This window comes from Eubalaena glacialis, chromosome 8, assembly GCF_028564815.1.
Source record: "Eubalaena glacialis isolate mEubGla1 chromosome 8, mEubGla1.1.hap2.+ XY, whole genome shotgun sequence".
NCBI lineage: Eukaryota > Metazoa > Chordata > Mammalia > Artiodactyla > Balaenidae > Eubalaena > Eubalaena glacialis.
Window position 1 is genome coordinate 17,565,142 of NC_083723.1, and position 8,526 is coordinate 17,573,667.

The window sequence follows — 8,526 nt, forward strand, 5'->3', positions numbered from 1 at the left end:
CTAGCTGCAGCCTGTCCCACTAGCCCTTTTATATCAAGTCCTTGCGAAGACTGCAACTAGCCACCACCTTGGTCAGGACTCTGTGATGAACTGGACTTAGAGGCGGGGCACCAGCAGGTCAGAGAGAAGCCAGGTGTGACTGCGCCCCACGTCCAAACCTCCCAGCCCCACCTCCTATCTGGCCACTGCCGTGATAACCAGTTTCCTGTGGGCTTTGATGGACCTCGTGCGGATGCACTTGAGCCTGTGCAGTGAACCTCTCAGTTCTGGCCTTGGGGTTTTGACGATGCTGAGGCAAGGGACGCCTGTGGGAACCCACCCAGCCCAGAAGCGTGGGGGAATTAACGACCGTTCCCCATGTCTGCCCCTCCGTGGACAGTTCAGAGGTGCTTTCCATCAGCTCTTCAGAAGGTCTGGTCAGGACGGAGCACCAGGTGTCCTTAGCAATGGCCAGTTCAGTTTCATATCCTTGTATTGTTTCTCTCTCCTTCCCTGTTCCCCTCTCCTGTCCTGCCCTATTGCTCCCAGAATCACATTCCCCAATAAACAACTTACAAGTTCCAGGAAAGATGGCAGTGGCAAGACTGAACGTTTGGATGCGTTATGGATGCAGAATCTGAGGGGGAAGCTGGTCTTGGGGTTTCTTTCATCTCATAACATTTTACCCTAATCACATATCCACACCAGTGCTTCTCTTGAAATTTCTCGAAAATGGGAGAATAAAATTGTTTATCCTCCACAGCTACCTGAAGAACCTCCTCAGAGACCAGCTGAAATCTACCATTGTCGAATACAAAGTACAGCAAAGACAAGATGTGGTATTTGGCAAAACTGATTCGAGGAATGTCCACTGACCAGGCTTTAGCTCAACTGGAATTTAGTGACAAAAGAGGGGCCCAGATAACAGAGGAGGTTCTCTTAGAAGCACAAGATATGGCAGCGAGAGACCACAATGTGGAATTCAGATCCAGCTAAATATATACAGCTGAGCCCACTTCAGGGCGAGGCCAGTACCCGAAACACATCCGATACCACCATGGAGGTGGCTTTGGGATCATGGAGGTTTGGTGCCATTATTTTGCGAAGTTGGTGGAAGGCCTCCCACCTCCACGTGAGATACCAAAGACAGTGTCACCCACACCAAAGAATATATTCAGGAGCTTTGAAACCGGACCATCACATTCACACTGTGACGGGGAAATTCAGAATCCACAGTGTATATATTTTACCATTTGTTTCCTAAAAACCAACAAAAATTAAAGACAAATGCTTTTTATGAAGAAAAAACCCACCAAATCTGAAGGCTCTGTTTTTCAGAGAATCAAGGCCAAGATACCTTTGGTGAAAACAATAGAAGGACACAACATTAAGGCCACCCTGGAAACTCCAGGATGTCTGATAAGATTCTCTTCTGCTCTTTGGGCTTTCTGCCCCTCTTGCCTTCTCTTTTTTATGGGAAGCAAAAATGGCTAGTCCAGCATCCGCCTGCTTTCCCTTTTGGCCAGTCTGCCCTAATCCTTCAACTTCCCTTTGCTCTCCGTCTCCTTCACTGGCTCCATTTGCAGCTGACAGCTCATCTCCACGAGCCCCTCGGCCAAAGCCAGCAGCAAACTGGCTGCTTAAACAGCTTTCCTGCTCTGCTTCAAGCAAGTCCCCCTGGTCAGCTCCTGCTGCCGCCCTGGCAGCTCTCCTTTCCTCCTCCAACCTCGGCATCTCTGCGTTCACAGGTAGCTCTGGCTGCCCTTCCCTTCTGACCAGTCGACTGCCACCCAAGTTCCCCATCTGTACCTTCAGGCCTTGCAACTTTCCTCCAGGGCATCACCGGCATCGCCTCATCAGCTTCTTTTCACACACACCGCTCATGCACTCATGCTCTTTTGACGAGGGCAGCAGTGCTGTGGGGCAAATGGAGAAAGAATCAGTGAAGAAATAGTCCCTAAGGGCTGTCTGTTTGACTTCTTCAAGACAGCAATAATGTATTGATTCATTTGGTAAATGTTTATTCAGCGCCTAATATGTGCCACTCATTGTTCTTCGGTGCTGGGAATATAGCAGTGAGTAAAACAGAAAGTCCCTGCCCACATATAGCTTACATTCCAGTGAATAATGATAACTTAGTGATAGAACTGGGACTGAAATGCTACATCTCTCTTTCCTTCGTTTCACGCTACCTTTTTCCTTAATGACAGGCATAGCACTCAATCCATACCTTATAGCTAAACTTTCTTATTAGTCTTCTGACTCAAGATTAAAATTTGTCTTTGACCCACTACCCCAAGCCACCTGGGCTCTTCTCCTCTTTTGAGAGAAAGCTTGATACCTAAATGGTCTTCAGCTGTAAACTATTAAAGGCTGTTTGGCCTACCTTTCCCTGCCTCAGCTGGGACCACACAACCTGAACGGCAGGAATTGGCACTTAGAGCAGGACAGAGGCTCAATGCTCTAGCGTTTTCTCTGGAGCTGCAGCTCTTTTTCATTGATGTCTCTTTGTGGTTTTGAAAATACTTTGCCACATTCTCAGATCTGTAACTTAATATTTATTATAACAATAGAAAACTCTTCCTTATGTAACAGCCTGCTTTAAAACCATCGTTAGTCTTAGCAGAGGGACAATTAGATAATGAGACAACGGATATCTGTGATATCTGCATAGGAGCAGTTCAGCTTCATAGATGGGCAAGCTGATTCAGAATGAGGCTGAGGGAGAGACAGTCTTTCTTATTTCCCCTCATTCCCTGCAAAGGTAATGGAAAATGACTGGGTGCTTTTTCAGTTTGAAGTGCACTCTCTTTGGGAATTTGCTGGTTTTGTTTTTGACGATAAAGGAATTTGTACCATATGCTCCAGGTAGAATGCTATCTAACTTTTCTGTTTTCAAACATAATTTTGGGAAAGGGCATCTCCATTTCTTGATGGATTTGAATGATGGAGAACTCACCAACTGACTTGTCTTTACAAGGTCCATCTTTCCATGGCTCACATTCTGACTACCCAAGATGATTTGAGGGGTGTAAGATCTCCACTGGGGAGATTTGGTCCTTGAAAATTTACCTTTATAGATCAGTTATGTCGGATTAAGTATCACCTTTCTGTTATTAACAGCTTCTAAAATATAAATATTCTCTGGAAGGAGGTATAGGAGAGGATATATAATTTTCCCTGTACCCGTCTAGGTGCTTGACTGAGAATCCCTAGTAATAAAAGACAGATTAACAGGAGAAAAACAAATTTAATTACATATGTACATATGTGCTGGAGCCCCACAAAGACATGAGATTCAAAGAAGTGACCAAAATAGGAAACTTTTATACCTTTTAGACAAGGAAACAATTTGTGAGGAATTGACAAGACAAAATAGTAAAATGATGAAGTAATAAGTTTGCCTTGTTTGCCCTTGTTGGCCCTAAATGCCCTCCCTCTGGTGACTTACCAGGGATGCCTTCTGCCCTCCTGGTACACGGTACCTTTCACATGGGAGATTTCTCCTCTTTCAGGGAGACGTAGGTGGGTCAAAGTGTTCTTCCTGCACCAGCTGTCTCTCAAGTACCTTAATTCAAAATAATCAGGATGCCAAAGTGGCATATTTGGGGGTGATATATTCTGAACCCCTACAGAGGTAACAAATTGCTTTCTTTACACATTAGTGAGTTTTATCACATTCATCTCAACTTGAAAGAACTCTGCAGAATGAACCCTGAATATCTCTCTTTTGGGGAGGGAGGTAGAGAGCCTTGAACGGAATGACAGACAGGCATTGAAAGGCGGTATGAGAGTCCCAAGGACCAATAAGGGGCTGGGTGGCTTTGTGTGATTATCAAGGATGTCATTAGGGTGATGCTGGGAGAGGAGGGAGGCCCCGGAGGGTTGTCTTTCCTGTCCTAAGGATTTTGTTTTTTTAAAGTGTAAACTCAAGAGTGTTTTCTTTATGTAATGTCCTAAGGATTTTGATGGCTCTCCTTCCTCCGTGGACATGAAGTAGTCGTGCTGCTTCCGGGAGTGAGCCCCTCTACCTCTACTCCCCAGGGTAAGCCATGTCTCTCAGCCTTTTTCCTCACTCTGAGTTAGTCCAGACCACAGAAGCTCATCTGGGTTTCAGGATAGGCAATCATGGCAATTTGGCTTAGGTATAAAATAAAACCAATTTTATTTTGGTTTCCTCCAAAAGCAGTGAAAAAGGACAGCACAAAGGTTATAAACAAGGTAAGTTTGCCAGAGTGTGGGAAGGCTCTCCATATAAGGCTTTATCTTATAGATGCCTTTTTAGAATTCAGTGGTCTTGTCAGCCTGCAAAGATGCCTTTTATATAAGCCCCAAGTCAGAAAAAACTTAACACTAGCATACAAGGCAATGATCTTACTACCCAGGAAGCTACTTCTCTCAGTCCTTTTGTCTGGGTTTACAGCCTTGAAATTCTTATTGCGTCAGCCCAGAGACAAATCTCCCCTTAACTGTGCTTATGCTTCTGGGCTGAATTTTCCATTTATGTCCACTACGGATGATGACCACTACACATGCCTGACCTTCCAGGGGTGGGATGCACTTCTGTGAATAACAGCAGCTCACTCCAGTAGGGACTTAACTGGACAGAGAAGAAGGGAAGAGTATCCATTGACCTTTCTGGAATGGGGGCACTTCTAATACACCCCACAAGTGAGCAAGGGCTCCAGGCAGTGTTTCTTTTAAAATTTGCATTTTTATTGTTAATGGAAAATGACAAAACAAACTTACATATGGGTTGCTTTATAAAGTTTAAACTAGTTTTCCCATTGCTATGACATGGATTGAAGGTGGCAGTAAGGATATCTATAATATATTCTCTTTAATTTCCCATATCCTAATTTCAAATGCTTCCATTTGCAATGCTTGAGGAATACAGATTGCCTTTAAAATTGTGATTTTTATAGCTGTTTTGTTTTTCATGTTGATAAACTTAAAAAATATCTTCAGCAGTCTCGGAAATGATCTTCTGTACTTGGAGGGTAATGATGTGATGACAGTTTTTCTTCTTTATAACTCCTATCTTTTTGGAACAGGCTGTGATTGTGGGTGGATTATTCTGATACTATTGCTTTGTCTGTGCAGTATTTTGCCGCTTAAAAGTAAAAGTTTTCTCTGTTATCATTAAACATGCATCCTTGCTAAACATGCCATGGTAACTCTCTAGATATAAATGAGTCTTTAGATTGGATATTTCAGTTCAATGGCTCTTACATTTTGGCATGCGTTAACATCACCTGGGAAGATTTCTAAAATGCACATATCTGGGTGTTACTGGGCATAAGACTGAGTAGCCTGGGTCGGGGCCCAGGGATCTGCATTTTAAGCTTTGGCCTGAGAACCACATTCTGGGGGTGAATCACAGCCTGAGAGCTGATTTCTCAGCCTCAGCGCTATTGCCATTTTGGTTGGATGAATATTTGTTGTGGAACTGTTCTCTGCATTATAGGATATTTAGCAGCATCCGTAGCCTCTACCCACCAGATAGATGCCAGTAGCATCCCCACCTATTGAGATAATCAAAAACGTCTCCAGACATTGCCAAATGTCCTCTGGAGTGGTGGATTTTGCAAATCACTGGCTTAGGCTCTTTGCTCTTCCTAATTCAAACAACCTAGCCACTCAAGCATTCTTGTGAGTGATGGATTTGTATATGGGACTCTAGTCCAAACTTAGTTGTCTCAGAACTCTGTATGATAAAATGAATCTTTTGTCATGGAGGGCTCAAGCTAAGGGCTCATGACCATTTCCAGCCCCCAGACAATTCTTATTTGACCATATTTTTCTTTTAATTATTAAAATTAGTTGCTAACATTTACACATTTGGGAAAAACTCATTTCTAGATTTGCTTGAAAATTCAGAAGCTCAGACCATATCAGTCACACTGCTAAGAGTCAACTGGACCAGGGGAACAGCTGCAGTAGAGACCCAGAAGTGGGTTCCAGTTTCCCAAGTCCTCATTTGGCTGACCTCACTTATCCAAGTACCTGTCTGGCTCCTAGAAGCACTGGATTTGCAATTCCTGGTTTAAAAACTCCAAACCACTGACTGAGAATGGAGCACTCCATATGGAATAATTCTGCTAGGGCTGACAGCTTTGATGTTAACTTCTGAATGTATTCAAAGATTAATTAGATTGTGAGGCAATGGGCCAAATGTTTTAATCTCCTGTAATCAATATATCTTCCAATTTTGTAATATATTTATATGGAGTTTTATCTATTTCCCCTTTCTGGAGTAAAATCTGGATCATAGGCATTCAACTCCCATTGCTAATTTATCACATTCCACTACTACTTTTTGTTGTTGACTAATGCAGCTCTGCATGTCTATTGAGAATTCTCTTTCTCAAGTGCTGGTTCTTTTTTTTAAATTGAAGAATAGTCAATTTACAATATTAGTTTCAGGTGTACAACATAATGATTCAATATTTTTATAGATTATACTCCATATAAAGTTATTATAAAATATTGGCTTTATTCCCTGTGCTGTACATTACATCCTTGTATCTTGTTTATTTATTTATTTTTATTTTTATTGTGGTATAGTTTATTTACAATATTATATTAGTTTCAGGTAAACAATATAGTGAATCAAATTTTTATAGATTATACTCCATCTATAGTTATTATAAAATATTGGCTATAGTCCCTGTGCTGTACAATATATCCTTGCAGCTTATTTATTTTATACATAGTGTTGGGTTGGCAAAAAAGTGCCTTTGGTTTTTAGGTAAAAATAACAGACACATTTTTCATTTTCACCAAGACCTTTATTGAACAAAATATTCGCTCTTTTGTTCCACTGTCTTCTGCCATTTTTCAGGCAACTTCATAATTCCATCTTCCCAAAACTTTATATCTTTTTGAGCAAAGAACTGTTCCAGGTGCCTTTTACAGTCTTCCAGGGAATTGAAATTTTTTCCATTAAGAGATTTTGTAAAGACCTAAATAAATGGAAATCCGAAGGTGCAATGTCTGGTGAATACAGTGGATGAATCAGGACTTCCCAGCCAAACTCTAACAGTTTTTGCCTGGTCATCAAAGAAATATGCGGTCTTGAGTCATCCTGATGGATGATTATGCATTCTCTGTTGACTAATTCTGGACGCTTTTCATCGAGTGCTGCATTCAGTTGGTCTAACTGAGAGCAGTACTTGTTGGAATTAATCATTTGGTTTTCCGGAAGGAGCTCATAATAGAGGACTCCTTTCTAATCCCACCATATACACATCACCTTATTTGGATGAAGACCGGCCTTTGGTGTGGTTAGTGGTGGTTCATTTCATTTGCCCCACAATCTCTTCCACTCCACATTGTTGTACAGTATCCACTTTTCATCACCCCTCACAATTTGTTTTAAAAATGGAAGGTTTTCATTACGTTTAAGTAGAGAATCGCATGTGGAAATATGCTCAGGAAGGTTTTTTTCACTTAACTTATGTGGAACCCAAACATCAAAGTGATTAACATAACCAAGCTGGTACAAATGATTTTCAATTCTTAATTTGGATATTTTGAGTATGTCGGCTGTCTCCCTGGTGGTATAACGTTGATTGTTCTCAGTTAATGTCTCGATTTGATCACTATCAACTTCAACTGGTCTACCTGACCATGGAGCATCGTCCAGCGAGAAATCTCTAGCACGAAACTTCGCAAACCACTTTTGACACATTTCTGATCAGCACATTCTCCATAAAGGTGCATAAATCTTTTGTTGCGTTTCAGTTGTGTTTTTACCTTTCTTGAAATAGTAAAGCATGGTATGCTGAAAATGTTGCCTTTTTCTTCCATCTTCATTAAAATGGCTACACAAAAATTCACCAATTTTGATAAGTCTTTTTTTAAATGGACACTGATGACAGCTGTCACACACAGTCTAACAAAACTGTTTCAAATGAAGTTAAGGACAACTGAGTGCTACTAGAGCCATCTTATAGACAAAAATGAACAAACCTTTTGGCCAACCCAATAGTTTGTACCTCTTAATCCCCTACCCCTATCTTGCCTTCCCACCCCTCTCCCCACTGGTAACCACTGGTTTGTATCTGCGAGTTTGTTTCTGTTTTGTTATATTCATTTTGTTTATTTTTTAGATTCCACATATAAGTGAAAACATACAATATTTGTCTTTCTCTGTTTGACTTATTTCACTAAGCATAATACCCTCCAGGTCCATCTATGTTGTTACAAATGGCAAAATTTCATTCTTTTTTATGACTGAGTAATATTCCATTGTGTATGTATGTATATGTGTGTGTGTATGTGTATATATACATTCCATGTCTTCTTTATCCATTCATCTATTGATGGACACTTAGGTTGCTTCCATATCTTGGCTATTGTAAATAATGCTGCTATGAACATTGGGGTGCATGTATCTTTTTGAATTAGCGTTAAGTGCTGGTTCTTGATAGACAAATGAACCATTTCCAGGAAACAGAGAAACAAAGGAGAAAAGGGTCTGTGATGCACAATTACCCTTACCCTACCTGAACCTATGCTCTTGTGTGACTAACAATTGTATAT

At 41.2% G+C, this 8,526-nt stretch overlaps 1 pseudogene; it reads left to right on the forward strand.

Annotated features, from left to right (window-relative positions):
- The first annotated feature begins 232 nt into the window (after positions 1–232).
- Positions 233–1,193, forward strand: LOC133096590 (large ribosomal subunit protein uL22m-like; annotated as a pseudogene).
- Positions 1,194–8,526: the final 7,333 nt, after the last annotated feature.